This window comes from Anas acuta, chromosome 9 (genome assembly GCF_963932015.1).
Source record: "Anas acuta chromosome 9, bAnaAcu1.1, whole genome shotgun sequence".
NCBI classification, from domain to species: Eukaryota; Metazoa; Chordata; class Aves; order Anseriformes; family Anatidae; genus Anas; species Anas acuta.
This window is the reverse complement of record NC_088987.1, coordinates 21601630-21617726: the sequence shown is the minus strand read 5'-3', so window position 1 is coordinate 21617726 and position 16097 is coordinate 21601630.

Genomic DNA, 16097 nt, shown 5'->3' with positions numbered 1-16097 from the left:
GTTTTAGATAGCTGCCAAGAACTTGTGAGCTCAGACCAGGTACAAGCATCCTTCAGGAGCATCTGACGACATTCTTACAGAATTCAATAGAGGGCATGTTCCTTTGCAAGGTCATGGTGGAAATAAAATACAGCTGTTGATTAAAATATCTATTAGGTTTCTTCAAGAAGGTTTTTTTTTTTCCATGAAGATAGCAGGTGTAGGTTGAAGCGGAGTAGTGAAAGCTTAGCATTTATAGCAGGAACAAAGGGCTGTGCTGCAGGAGACTTAATATTTGCTGTCATGGAAACCTGTTGCCTTGGAACATGACTAATGAGACCCAGGTTAAGGGAAAGGAAGAAGTTATTCTTGAAATTGTTCTTCAGCAAACCCTAAAGAAGACCAGCGGTATACATTATCATAACTTACAGTTATTTCAAGTTCCATTGGGTGATCCACTTAACCTTGTCTTTTTATTTATTTAACAGCTCTTGTAACCAAATGTTCTAATGCAAAGAGTGATATAAAATAGTTTGAAGCTAACCTCTAGACCATCTAGAAATAAATACCATCTTATCTGCATGCTTCTTTCCCAGTATGCCACGGTATATGGCCAGCTTTTGTGGAAAGGACGTGATGAGAACAAACGTGTGACAGGTCCGGAATGCTCCAGTAAGCCAGGCAGTACCCAGCACTTCATACTAGCTGAGGGTATTTGCCTCTGGTCGTAGCTGTTCGTTTTAAAGGACAGCCCAGGTACACGAGGGAGGCAACACTTCTGTGGACATATCCCTATGGAGAGATCTGTAGGGTGGGAAACACACAAAAGGTCCCTTAAAGTTTACTTTGCCCTTCTGTCATCTCCTTGTGAAGTTCTGCTGAGAATTCTCTCTTCCAGAGCTTCTTGCTCCAAAACCAGTGCGTGTCATTACCCAGAGCGCTAATGGAGAGCAGAAGCATGCTAAGGTCTTCTGCTGGCTGATGTTTTTCCTCCTGCAAAGGTGAATTTTGTCTGACTGTGAGACCTAGTTGTGAAAAACAATGCAGGATCTGGAATCCCTAGGCACACAAAGTAGCAAATGCATTATGGCTTACCGTGGATTTCAGCTGCTCTCTGGACCAGAATCTCGTGTGGATAAATGTCAGCAGCCTTGTAAGCCTCGCTGCATTGTGGCGATCACGCTTCAGGGTCCTGCTGGAAGCTGACAGTGAGAAGCCAGCCTTAGCTGAGTGGAGCCGATAATAACAAATCAGAGAGGAACATCTTTAAAGAAGTTTCAGGTGCAATAGTTTGTTCTTTTTATTTCTCAGTGGGCTTGGGATGTGCTCCTAGGTGAGCATTATGCTGGATAGCTGTACTGAAAGAACAATCTGACAAAGTGGCAAGAAAGGAATATTCTGGGGAAAAGAACAAAGAAGGGACTGGCTGGGCTGTAAGCTGACAGCTGCATTTGGAGTGAAAGGATTTTTTCTGGTGTCTATTGTCAGTGACAAGGTGGTCCTTGTTCTCAGAGAGAAACTGGCTCGGGTAATCAGTTCTTGTTTGGCAAGAATTAGCACAAAGTGTTATCTTGGGCATGACAAGAATGTTTTGCTGGCAAAAAAAAAAAAAAAAAAGGTACTGCAGAGGGCAATGAAATATTAGAAACTATTTTTAAATGCAATAATGAAATGTTGATTCATTCTGACATCCTGATTGGGAAAACCCCAACATTTAACGTGACAGTTCTGTCTGAAACACTGATGAAAACTGTGTCAAAAATGCTATGTAGGAATTTGTACTCTAACATTCATGTTTAAATCTGGCAGAAAAGCGGCAAGACTGGGACCTCAGGAGATCATCTTGTACATCCTTCAGTCTCAGGCAGGATCAGCTGGACTTAAATTGTATCTGCGTGGTATTTCTTTAATTTCCCAACCTGCCTCTGGTGGACATCCCGAAATGTTCTTGGACAGTCCAGCTGGACACTGAATGCTCTATCAGTGGGAACTCTCTTCCCAGCACCTGCTCCAGCTTCCCTTCCTGCGACACGAGCCCAATGCTCCTTGTGGTACCGCGTACAGACAGGGATCCCTGTGCTGCATTTCTCCATGCTTTAGGCTTTTAAAGGATTCTCGGTTTTGCTGGCTGCAGCTTCCAGGTAACATTGATGGAGCAATGACCCGTGTGGGTAGTTCTGCCTTCGGGATGGGGTGCAGGTGCTTTTATCCTCAGTTCCAATGTGTGAACTGCATTCAGGTGTGGCTTATTGGTGGCTGGTCAGGAAATTCAAATGGAAACCATGCTCGTGAAAGCCAGAAATAGCAATGCTGTCTTTTTTCTCTCATTTTTCACATTCTGTAACTGCTCATGACAATTATGAATGAGGCCTGGATCCAACAAAGGACTTTGGTGTCTCCTGTTAACCGGCACGTAGGCCAGCTCGTACCTGCATTTCTGAAGCATAAATGAATTCACCCGTGCTGTCGGCTCAGCACTGTGGAAGCAGCAGTTTCTTGGAGGATGTAGAAAAGGAGAATTTCCTTTGATCAACTCTAGGGTCATGCTTTACAATAAAATAAAATAAAAATACAGTTTGCATTCTAGCAGGTGATGGCTGCAGGCAGGAGGTTTCTGCGTGTCGTTTCCCGGCTGGAAAGCACCAGATGAGCTCACTTCTCACAGGCAGGGCTTCTGCAGGGAGAGGAAGGTTTAAGTATGAAACTGGATATGTTTGGAAACCAAGACAAACAGCGAGGTGAGGCGTGGTGAGCAAAGCATGGACAGCCTTCCCTGGTTTTGCTCAAGTGAGTGTTGTGTTAGTGACGGACCTGGCAGTTTTTAAAAGTCAGGGTGTATTCAGGTCCTGCTAAAGCTGGCTTTGTGCACAGCTGGCAGGGGAACAAAAGCTTTGTGGAGCTGCAACTCAAGCACCTATTGCCATACCCACATATTGCCCAGTTTGTTACCAAAGGGGCAAGGCACTGCCATGCCTGGATCCTCGGTCAGGTTGGTGGGTTCAGAGGCGAGGCCAGGGTGTCGGTGATGGGCTCCAGCCCTGCCACGGCGGGGCTGGCCCTGATGGGACATTAGTCCAACGTGCTGTGGCCTTTGCAGCATCAGGGAGGGCTGGGCATGCAGCTCAGGTGTGAGGTTTAATACGATGTGTCTATGGTCTGTGTAGGACTCAGCCTCAAAAAAATATACTGACTTAAACCAGGTTTACTCTCAATTGTTCGTGTTTCACTGCGTGGGAAGGGCTCTTCGTGCTATTTCTGCACAGGATGCTCCCCACACGCTTTCAGTACCACTTCTTTACAAACCTGTTTTCTCCAACCTCTTCTTTCTTCCCTTTTCCTGCCATGTGATTTTCCCGGCTCCCCGTCATCTCCCATTTTTTCCTTTCTCAACACGTTTCTGGGTTAACTTTAGAAAGAGGGAATGAAAGGGAGGAAGCAGAGCAGCGGGGCCCAGGAGCCAGGCGCTGCTCAGTTCGCTTCCACCTTTTCAACATTTTCTTCTGTCCACTTCTGGGTGTGTTTCTGTGGTCGGGTGCTTTCCTGAACCAAAATGTGCACCGGAGCCTAAGCACAGAGCCAGGTAAGGAGCACGGTGCGAGCGCCGTTGCACCACAGCAGCATTTCCCAGCCCTGGCACCACGTCAGGCTTGTGTGTGCTTTACCTCCTAACTGAGTACCTTTTGGGAAGACACGGAGCAAGCAGCAGTGTTTCTGTTCCTGGCAGCATGCTAGGGGAACTTGTGCAGCACTGGCTGTGAGTGATGTTGCCCTGCAGGCAGCCGGGAGCAGAGCTAACCATACCGGCTGCATTGCCCTGCACCGCCAGGCCCTGTCTGAGACGCGCTGCCTCGGGGCCTGGGCTCAGCTTTGGGGCGCAGGGCTGGCAGAGGAAGTAAAATATCACAGAATTTCACAGCCCCAGAAGAGCTCTCTCTCAAGTGACTGCGCTTGCTCCCCTCTCCATCGCTTTGTGGATTTTCGGAGTAAAAGGCCGTTGTTGCGATGGAGGGACTTGCTGTCTGCAGTCAAGACCTGAATGGTAGCTGCAGAGAAACAGCCCTGTTCTAGATTACTGACTTGGCTCCACACTTCCATGGCACTAGGCCCAGGTTTCTTCACAAAGACAGGGAACAATGCCTGCATTCACGTACAGGTGTTTTTGTGTGCCTATTTTAGTGCAGCCTCACCGAAGGCACAGGTAAGTAAATTTTGCAGCGCTTGTTGATGTTTCCCAGCACATCTGTTTATCCCTTATCAGGTACTGCTGGGAAGTGTGAGCTGGGCAGCTCCCAGAAGTGCTGAACGGGAACGTCGCGGCGTGTAGGCACCTCGGGAAGGCCCAGGGGGGCCCTGCAGGAAGGTGGGGAGAGCCGGGACGTGGTGCACGCCTCCCTGCTGGGCTCTGCTGGGGACAGCGACGACCAGGCCTTACCAAAAGGCCTAACGCTGTTGTGTTTTGTTTGGAGTCGGTGCCTAACGAGCCAGCCTGCGCGAGGAAGCTTTATGAGCAGGCTGTATTTAATAGGAAAGCTAACTGCTGGCAGGGGCAGGCTGTGTAAGCACAGTGTATCTCTTCGGGCAAGGCAGCTGAGCTGACCCCTGGCCAGTGTGTGTTTGGGAGGAAGTTCAGGCTGTTATGTTGATACCTTTTTTTATCTTTTTAATGAAACCTCCTTCCTGCCATTTCAGAGGAGTGGAGGGTTTGACGTCATGTGCTGATGAGTCACTGCTTTTAACAGGCCAGCAAGCAGGGATTGAGAGTGCTGTCTGGAGCAGCTGCTCTGTTAATCATTCACAAAAAGCCCAGAGAAAGCTCAGGGGGAATGCTTGTGAATAATTAAATTTCTGTTTTCATTATGAAGCTCAGTTGACTTACCTGGATCCGCCAGAATCCAGGTAGCGGGGAGGGAGGGAGGAGGACAGTGATCTCACTGATTTATTGGTACCCCTGTAAATAGCACGTGGGTAGTCATCGGTGTCAGTCTAGTGTACACATGATTTAACAGTTTCATGCAAAGCTTGTGTAATATACATGTAGCTCTAATCACCAGCTACGTCTCTCTTGCTGCAACCTCTTTGACCATATCTATTTTCTAGAAGAGAGTTCTTGTGGAAGCAAATGCCCTTGACAGGCAAGACAGATATTTTACCAATAGACTAAAGATCTGCTGTATCTCATAGCGTAACAGCGTCCTCAGTGCATTCCCAAAGGAAGCAGAGCTGTCCAGGTTTGTTCAGCAATGCTGCTTCTGCTCACAAACAGCTTTCTTCTGGGGGTGGTTCAGGAGGTGGCACTCCACCATTTGGAGTTAATGCTGATGCAGCGCCCAGGTAAGCTGTGCTGCACACATCGTTGTTGTGATGAGCTTTAAACTCCAGTTGCCAAAATGCAGTCATAACATCACAGAAACATTAAGATTGGAAAAGACCTCCAAGAAACGATCAGAGAGTTCCTTGGCTTCTGCTCTGGAAGAGCAGGACTGTTATTTCAGCCAAGGTCCAGGCTGGATAAATTCCCACACAGTGAATTATTCACTCTTCGCCTCTTCTCACTTGTTAAAGTGTCCTAGGCAAGAGCTGCTGCCTTTTACCCACAGGCAGAATTAGATGGGCAATTTTATTCCCAAAGCAATCCCATCACCTAAGTGCAGTTGAAGCTATCCTATAACCAGAAACATGCCACTTGCCTTTGGCAGAGCGTTAGATTAATTCACTTACACAGCTGGCCTGCTGGGGCAGTTACGGGAGTGGGGCTGCTTACAGATGTTTACTTAATCACCCGTAAGGATGTGAGTAGGAATTGGTTGCTCTGGCTGACATAGGAAGAATGGGGGAAAATAAATAAAATCAAGACGCTATAAAACCATTTTGAGTCTGAAAAACCTTTCTGCCTTCAGGCATTGTTTTCATGGATTTATGATATTGATGTGTAGGCAGAGGCTTGTGAGCTACAGCCAATAGGACAGCAAACTTTGAAATACTTTTTTAAATACTAAAACATAAATGTTTTTCTTCTTTCAACACTAGCCAATTCATTGTGCATTTACTTTCTTGAATTGATTAGTAGAAAAGCATAACTGGTCATACCCACTTCTCCATACCCACGTCAGCTCCAAACCGGAAAGCTGCTTACCACAGTGAAACGCACTTATTCAATGGGCCACACTGTTGAGAGAAGAAAAAAAAATGTTGCTAGATGAAACCAGATAGTATCACTGTGTGAGAGAATTGTCCTAGAAATGCAGCGGCTGGTGCCGTGCCAGCTCTGTAAGGAGCTGGTTTCCTGAACCCACGCCGGCCGGGGCCCCCTCTGGAGAGCAGGCCCTGCTCCCAGCAGGCATGTCCACGACAGGACGGGAGCCGGCTTCTGGGACACGTATTTAGGGGGCACAGTGACAGCCCAACAGAGTTATGTGAACTCTTACAGGGCATAGTGAGAGGTTTCCTTGGCATAGGTTAAAGCTGGGTAAATAGGAAGCTCAGCTTTAACTCTTCTGAAAGGCAGCAGAAGAGAGAAATGATAGAGGAGCAGTGACAAGGCTCATCTGCAAACCTGGTGGAGAATAAACACCTGGTGGAGAATAAACACCCTGCGGAGCCCTGATGTAGGGATCTGCATTGGTGGAGAGAGCAGGAGGGCCCTGCTGAGGCGTTCAGAGGGCTGCACTGGTTCTTTAGCAAGAGGAGCAGCAGTGAGCCTGACAAATAGGAGGTGCTGGTGCCAGGGTCACTGTTGTGTCCGTGTGAGGAGTTTGGGATTGTTAAGGTTTGTGGGATGAGGTTGGGATTGTTAAGGTTTGTGTGGTGTCTGTAAGTCCATCAGAGGCGGTGGGTATCTCTGGGTTGTCACACAACACAGGAGATGAGCTATTGGAGAGGCTGTCACATACGGGCAGGAACGGACCAAACTGTGAGAGCAGGATGGTGCCTTTCGGAAGGGTGGCCTGGTGTCTGCCAGGCATATGGGAGGGAGGACTTGGGACTTCCCAGCAGAGCAGGCACTGCAGAGATGGAAAGTGAGTGAGCTGTGTCTAGCTTTTCGCATCATGACCTTGCTGTAGTGCATAGTGCTTTCTATGCAAACCTCTGGAAGGTGTGATCAGAAGGAAGTGCATTTGTTTTGGCAGCAGTAGAGCTCGATTTACAGATATTGGGAGCAAGAGGTTCTGTATGCCCCTGTCCCAAGCAATCAGAGATCTTGAACAAGTCTCTCTGTCCTGTAGAACCATAGCCTGAGACAAAGGATGCCCAGGGATGGCTCATTTTTATCTTTGGCCCTGTGGTACATCCCTGCTGGTGTTCTTCTTGCTTGACTTCTGCCATATGAGCCTCTGAAATTCCTATTTTCAAGTTTCCACTCATTCTAAGTTGTGGAAAAACTTAAATAGTGAAGGCTGTGATTCTAATAAATTAATGTCATTATATCTAGCTTTATGTATAACTGAAGATATTGTGAGATGTCAATTCTCGGTATCACAAGGCAGTGAGCCTGGGATATGGGATGGAGCCCAGCTTGAGTATCGTGGCTTAGGGTGCTTATTTACGCTTGCAGGGGAAAACATCAGCAAATCAAATCCTGTTGCTTCGCCTTGGAACATGTTTTGTACAGCATACAACAATAATGAAAGTCATCTTTTGGAGCAAAGTTGGCATGGAAATGCTAGGGAATACTGAAAATAGAAAAAATCAAACAGGAACTTGTGAAGCATGTGAATAAAACAGAATGAAAAGGAAAAAAATCAGTTGAAACCTAAAAAGAACACTTTCTGAGGCCTCATGTCAAATGTCATGAGGTGGTTGATTGTACAAAACATGCTTTTGATTTGCTCATAAAAAACGGTCCTACTGAAGAGTTATTGTTCCCTGAGAAATCAGATGCGCTGGGTAGTCAAATAGCATGGTAAGAAATAAGAGTAGCTCGGTAAAGATATAGAAGCAAGAAAGCAATAAAGTCTGAAGAGGTTATTAAATGCCACCCAGAGAAATTGCCCGTGTGAGGTATATTACAAACTGAGCAGCAGTTAGCAGCAAGAAATCTTCCGAGGCACCGAAGCCTAAGGCTGTTTGCAACCCTGAGCTCCTGGGAGCCTCTGATCTTCTGCTGGAGGCCTCTCTGTGCGGGGACGGCACCTGAAGGCCTTTGCTCTGGCATTTCTGAGGCTGCAGCCTTCTCTGCGGGAAGGACGGGCAGGTCTGAAACCAAGCCTGAAAATTTTCCATATTCTGCAGCCCCATTTTTCTCTCCTAGTTGCAAAGCGAGTATTGTTTCTTTTACAAACAAGTGATTCAGCCAGCCATTTAATCCTTTACTCTCTGTACCCAGAAAAAAAAAAAAAAAAGAAAAAAAAAAAAGTTTGAGTTTGGTTTGAGTTTGTCTAGAAAAATAATAACTGGAGAAAGATTAACAGGAGAGACCAAAGCCATCTCTGATTAAGTGATGGGCTCTCACCAGCCTAGGTCAGCAGCGACCACAGATTGCCCAGGCAGATGTGTGAGGCTGATGGTAACACCGAGGGCAGTGCTGGCTCCTCGCCGCCCTGATGCTGCTCCTGCTCCATCATTGCAGTGTGAGCCCACCTGCTGTGGTCCTCCTTACCGATCAAAGTGTGGTGCAGCAGGAAAAAGCACAACCAGTCAAATAATCAGATTTCTTCCCTCGCTTTTGGCCTCTTGATTTTTGCCCAGGGGGGTTTGTCGAGACTCCTTGAACCTTCTGGCTCTCCGAGGCTGCAGTCAATGCCTTACAAAGAGAGCCAACAGGGAGTTCTTGTAATGCTGTAGCCTATGATGTTATATTTGTCATTATTAATTATTGATGGAGTACTCAAAGATCGGAGCGTGACATTTCTATTCTTTCTTTCATAAGAAAAGAGTAGTTTCTAAAGTTAAATTAATCAAGTTTGGAACTTAGAAGAGACGCTGCTCTCCCGTGCCTGAGGAGAGGCGAGCAGTTCTGACTTTGGTGCAGTCACCACCTCATCTTTGTTTCCCTAAAGGGGCTACGGGCCATCCTCAGAACCCATGGTGGCTCAAGTCCCATCTCAGTGCTCATAAAGGTGGGGATGCCCTGCTGCAGATCACGGGCTGGGGTGCCAGGGGCTCGTGTACGCGGTGCTGGCAGAGGCAGGGCTGGTGTCTGCAGCCAGGGGAGGCTGTCCTGGGGGTGGTGGTGTGGGCCCGGGTCCTGCTCTGAGCCTTGCAGCAGGAATCTCTCTCTTGAATATAGAGCATGCCTCGAGCATTTATCTAACAAGACTAAAATTAGCTTTTCTCGAGCACCCCCTGCTTTGGCAGCCTAATCTTTGCATGCCTCGAGCCCCGTTTCTCCGTGGTTTATTACAGGATCTCTGCGTGTGCCCGTGAAGCTGTTCTGCATTTTGAGAGTATGGCACTATGTCTCTAAGGAGAGGCAAGGACGTGTCTCTCCTCTAGATCCGAACCGCCTGGAAAACAAGGTCAACTTGACTGTTTTTAGAACAGATGGCTTTCTTCCATGTAGTGGCATTTCCCTGGCTAAATGGAGTCTGACTCTGGCTATACATAAATATCAAACGCAGCTATATGTGGATTTATAAGCATACTAGCAAATTACAAGGTTAGGAGAATTTAGAGCTGCAGAAAAAAATGACTTTTTTTTTTTTTTTTTTTTTTTTTTTAATTCAGTCAGCACTTTAAGTTACTAGTTTCCTTGATCTTCAGTAGGCATCTTTTAAATTAAGCTAACGTGGCAGGTGACAGGTTATCCCAGTCTGTCCTGGGAGAGGGCTTCCGTGGGAGATGGCTGGAAGCAACTGCGCAAGAAGATCATGATATATTCTGAGCCATCTCCCCCAGCGGAGACAGGCTTTGTTGGAGTCTATGGCAATGTGAGCTAAAGCAGATCTGATCTGGATACTACAGGAGAATGATTGTGGAGCATGGATAATGAGGCTAGAAAGAATACATGTGGATTAACTGGACACAAAGATTAGTTTCCTGTTCCTGAGTAACTGCATGATCTTGTCAATTTTGACTTTTTTTTTTTCTTTTTATTAAAAAAAAAAATTATAGCCTTGGCTTATGATGTCTGTAATGGCTGTAAGAAGAAATGATGGTGCCCCAAATTCTTGTCTCTCTGTATTACAACATGCCTGGGGAGAAGTAGGGAGTGACCTACATCCCTTAAGAGGGAGAAGGTTATATGAGATTTCCAGTGTTTCTCAGGATGTCTGCGTACTTTTCCAGGTCCCAAAGAAATAATTCAGATTGCATTAATTAATGATTTCAAATAGTATTGTGTAGGAGAGAGGAGGACAATTTGACCATCAGAGACCCATTCCAGCTCTATTTCTTTCATTTCTCAGAAAGAAAGTGGGTTGCGTGATCTGGGAATATGACTGATACAGGGTATTTACCCTTCTGATAATGGAGAGAAACTGTAGCCTTGGCATGCCGCAGGGAGCCCTGCCTCTCCAAGGATGGAGTTCAGAGCTCTCCCCTCCAGCTTTATTTCATTAGCTCCTTTCAGGGAATGCAGCAGAAGTATAATCCAATCACTTGGGCGTTGGGAGGAACTGGCTCGGAGTAGGACACTCCGGCTCAGTAATGAGAGATGCTGCTCCGTGAGTCATTTCCTGCAGCCCGTCACTGAGTCATTGTCCGCGTTTGTTGCTCACAACTGCGTGAAAAAGTCTGAATGGATTCCTGGGTACGAGGTGTTTTATCTAACTTTAGGTGTGGAAGGAGGGACTTAACCTTTTTCAGTATTAAAGTCATCCCCCTGTAAGAAATTTAGATTTTTCTCTCTTGAGATGAAAAGCAATTTGACAGAGTAAATCCCACTATTTGGACCAAAATGGCTCACTTGGTTAAAGCCATTCAGCCAGGGAGCAGATACCAGAATAAGCATTACCAGCCCAAAGTGAAGCTGGAGGCGTCATTCATTTTTTAGTAACTTGAGGATAGCCGACCCCCAGAAGTTGTATATTTTTATTTGTTTTCTTGGGATTTGGTTGTTTAATGCCATCATTATGTAGTGATGTGATAGTGATGTAGTAGATTATGTAGTGATATGATAGTGATTCCTTCACTCAAACCTTGCATTATGCCAGGAGTTCCAAAAGAGGGCTCCCAGCTTGTTAGAGCAGCCTCCACAAAGGCAAATGTTATACACAGACCTACTTTTATGCAGACATCCTTCCTGCTTCCAAGTGAAAGCGGTCCTAGCCGTGAGAGTTGTTGGAGCACCCCATGTCCTTGGCGGCGTTCTCGAACCCACCTGCTAGGCTTTCTTTTCAAAGTTTCATTTGACTTTGTTGAGATTCAGCAAACGTTCGGAGTGACCAGGGATCACCACTCCAGGTTAGTGTGGCCAGTTCTGTTAGCCAAGTGGACAAAACAAAACAAAAAAAAGGAATAAAAAGAAATTGTGGGGAAAGAGATGGAGCCACGAGGACTTGCAATAAACGACTGCCCCAGGGGCCGCTTTGAGCCCGCTCATCCCACAGCTCTTGCATGGTGAATTCAGTCAATGCTCCAAGGAGGGTCAGTTTGGCCACACCGAGCAAATTTCCTGGGCTAAATCTTGGGCTACTCAGGATCTAATCCTGCATCGCAGTGACTGGCGTCATGGCAGAAAGCAGCCTTGCGCTATCTGGACTCCTCAGCAAGGAGAAGGACCCAGTGTAGAGCCGGCGGCTTCACAGTGCTGATGCTGGTGTCTGACCTCCTGCACGGCTGTGGCCAGCAGTAACAGCAGCCAGGAGCTCGGTAAGTTGACACATCCCCCTGTAATAAACACACAGACCAGAGTATTTAATACTATAAGTAGGCCCATTATGTGAGACAGCTAAGAAATTAGGGGAAAACAAAGCAAAACCTGGCTCCATAAAATCTGATTAGTAGTTTTAGCTGGAAAACGCTGGCAACACAAAGATTTTGTTTTTGTTGTTTCATGGAGGTTGGCTGACACTAAGTGACTGACGCTGAGCAAGGGCTGACGTACATGCCTGGTTTACATGTGTTCTGTCTGAGACAATCTTGGTTTTCCTGAGTGAACTTAAAGGTTTCCAAGTCTTTGCAGAGGCAAGTCTCTGAAACTTAACTTTCAAAGGAACTGTTTGGAGATGAATTTCCCCAGAGCTCACGTTGTTTGGATCTGCTCGTTATAGGATGGATCCTTCTCGCCCAGTTCAGACGTTTATGAAATATGTACCATCAGGTTAATCCAGAATAGCTGAGACTGGTTCATGTGCAGCCAGCTGCCAGCACTGGTGGCTGATGCAGTCCTGGTGTAGGTGGGCTGGCTTTCCAGTGCTGCTGCCTGGAGCTGTCTGCGCCCACTTAAGGCTCCCCTTCCCCTCCGGGAATGAGAAGGGACCAGCCCCAAAGTCTGAATTTCTGCACTCTTCTAAGTTTGCTTTTATTGATTGTATTTGAGACACCTTATTGAAGTGGCTTAGTAGTGGGACACTGAATGTTGCTGAATACTGGGGCTTCTTCCTTTTTTTTTTTTTTTCTTTTTCTTTTGAGCTACACTTCAGTTAGTCCTCTTTTTCATCAAGTAACTCCTATTACAATACATTAATATAATGTGTGCTTGGGAACAGAAAATTAGAAGTATCAAAACAATTTGAAAACTAAAGGCTCCGAGGAGCTAAACCTAAGCTTGTGAGCAGCCTGGAGGGCTGCTGTTGCTGCAGACAAGTTTTCAGACAACTCTCTGGGTAAGATGCAGAGAGGTTGCATCATTGGCACAGCTCTGGCTGGCAAAACATGGCATAAGAGCAGAATCCTGTTGCTTAGCGACTTGTGTGAGAGATTAACCCTCTCCTGGGCTGTACAATATTTGTACAGAAGCCCTCCTGAGGAATCTTTGTGGACAATAATTGAATATGAAGAAACTACTCTGATATCTTTACCTACTAGCTGCTATGGATTTATTCATCATTAATGTTACATGAAGGACTGTCTTTAAGTTGCCATTAGTTACTGGAAGAGATCACTTAATGAAAAGTCATCCACCTGTAGTACGACATGCAATTATTGCAAAGGTAGGGTCATATAGGTACAGTAAAGGTGAAGCAAAAAGTTATTAAAATAATTTGAGTTGATGGTGTTAAACAGTACTGTCAATATTTTTCATACGAACTCAAATATTTCTAAAACTTCTGGTTGATGGAAAGACTGATAATGTGTATTGACATTGCTCGCGCACAGGGAGCCTCGAAGCAGAGATTGGTAGCAACAGTAGTTAGGGAAGTTCCTCACCTCTCATTTCCTTCCAGTGCAATAGGGAGATTCTGAAGGCTATTTCAAATTGAACACTCCTTTTAATTAAAAATGGAACTAATCACTGAGGCTGATGGGCTGCAAAATTTCAATTTTCTTCTTTGAAGGGTGCCTGGAATCCAGCAAGAACTGATAAGCAGGGATGTGTGGGTGTGGTGGTTGCGTTTCATTCTCTGATGCCACCTTTCTGCAGACACCACAGTGCAGTAATGTTCTGTCTATCTGGTGTTGCTAATTTCTTCCAGAACTTAAGTAGATATCTTTTTCAAATATAATCACCTGGTGCAGTATTCATCTCATCCACCTTGAGCTTTGTTAAAAATGAGGTGTGGAGTCTAGACAATGGCAATCAGAGAGAGAGGAGCAGTCCCAACAGGTGATTCATTGCATCTCTTTTAAACACATCTCTGGGTGGGCTGCACTGCCCTTGCTTTGCCCCCCTTTGAAAGCAGTCTAGAAAGAGCAGCACCGTGGCCCATGGTGAGTGTTGGGTGAGAGGAATCCAAGCCTCTGATTTTAGCAGTGACTTATATTGCATTATTTGTATTGCACTATTTCCACGAAGATGAATTTCTGGTGTTCAGTATGCTGCTTAATCACAGTGAAAGAAAAACGGGATTTTCAACTGCAGCTGTGGGAAAAACTCACATGGGAACAGAGGTTAAGGCATAGATGGAGGATTTTAAATTGAAATGGCCTCTCTTTGTGAAATTAGTTAGTAATAAAGTTGAGAATTGCCCTGAAGCAAAAAACACTGAGTTTCACCTCTCTCCCCCTTGTAGTTTTGCAGCAGTAGCAATTAATTTCTGTAACTATTGGCCCCCAATTATGGTGGCTCCAGAGTAGATTGGGACGGTTGGCTGCTGCGAACAGCTGCTGCATACACATTGCACATACACGTGACCGATGGACTTTGCACATCATTATCCCAAGCACCTTTGTGTATTTGCTGCCATTAATAGAGAAAATTATCTTAGCTAGAAACAATGTGTATTTGGTAGTGTTCACAGTGCACGTTTCTCTTATTGGCTGGCGGGTTAACTGTGACCTTCACAGAGAGGTAGGATCAATCCAGATGACAAATTGCTGTGAATGCAGCCTTTCCTGTTGCATATCTGAATGCAGTCCCCGTGTTCCTTAATCTGTCCTTGTTCAGCATGATTATGTACGGTCCTATCAGACAAATACAGAAACTGCTGGAGATCTTGTTTCACAGATGTGTTTGCCTGATGCATTTAAGGCTTTCAGCTCCAGAGAGCAGCCAGTGCGGTAAACAAGCTGACTGCAGGCCACGTGGTGTTTTGCACTACTGCTTTTCCTATGAATCTCCATGCCATCGCAGGATCCCGAGGGAGATTAGCACCGTAACAGAGGCACAAACTAATGCAGATAGCTCTGAGTTGTTAGGCATATTGTTTACTGCTGTTTTGAACATGCTTTCTTAATCCACCAACAGCAAAAAGAAACTTTTGCCTCTGATCTCTGAGCTGTTTTCTTTTAGCTGCTGCTAGGAGATGCAGCTTGCAAATTGGGATGTTTTGGCATTTCACTAGAATGGATGGATTCAGCTTGTCTGAAATACAATTTCTATCGGAGCCTATCAAGAGGAAATACCCATTTATCTTCCCTTCATGCTGGCTGCTGTGTCACGCACTGAGGACAGCATGTTTTATTAGCCCAGCCTTGTACCATTCCTCGCTTGAGTCAATCATGCGAGTTGTGGTGGCTTGATTATGAGCAAGCAATCCTCTGCTCGTGCTCGCAGTTTCATTTCTGCCCAGAGAACAACCTGGGAAAATGTAAAATAAATGTCTGTGTGCAAAAAAGTCCAGCAACGCACTTTGTGTTGCGAAAAAGAGACAAGAAGTAAGGTACGGTTCTGGGGATTGGGGAGGGAAAGGCTGATGCCCCAGGCTCTCTGGCAAACCATAGTGAGGGAGGACAGCACCTGCCCCTCTGCTGCTTTCTCTCTGCCTGTTCACTGGGGCTGGAATTCGGTCAGGGGCACTGCTCCATGCTGACGGGCATACCGGGAGGCAGGTGCTCAGACCACAAGCTCTTCCTTGACTAGAGTCTCAGCTTGCCTGTCCTCTGACGTGTCGTTGTAGGGGGAATTTTCATAAAGTTGAGACCCTGGGACTTAATAATATGCTTTGAAGGGAAACAGACCTAAGAGAGGATTTTTGTGGTCACTGGGGCCATGGCAAAGTAATATGTATGGATGAGTCTTGTTGCCACTGGGGAAATAGCTAGGATTTTTTTTATAGCTTTCTCATTCAGATTTTGTGGGTAGCTGAAGGCCTCCATTTCCAAGGAGCTGTGTAGGTTTTGTCTCTGTGGGACAGCCTGCGCTTGTGAGAGGCTGCAAAGTCCTTTGATGCCAAAACATTGCAGCGAAAGGTGTGCCCTGGGAGGCAGGTGGGGTTCGAGGTGGAGGGGCTGGGATGCTGCTCCGGGGCCTGGGGCTTGCGTGGAGCTACAGCACTTTGTCGCCTGCTGTCCTCTCCTCTCCCACACCATGCAGCAGGGCTGTGGGGGAGAGAAAGCTCATGTACCCCACTGGTGTGTGAGGGCATGTAAGTGCCTGAGGTGCCCGACCCGTCCCAGTAGGCCCCAGGACCTGAGTCAGCTCTGGTCCAGCATCCACAGAGCTGTGTTAGCCCCGTGCTGGATCTGTTCCTTGGCAGACACACGGCTGCACCTGCCTTCAGCCAAATGAATTGTCAATAAAAACCCAGCACACCAAATTCCAGTCGTGAGAACTGTGAACTAAAAGGCAACCCCTCGAGAAATTCTAGATTTATTCTTATTTTTTACTTGTTGGTTAGTATTTAGCTATCCCTTGCTGA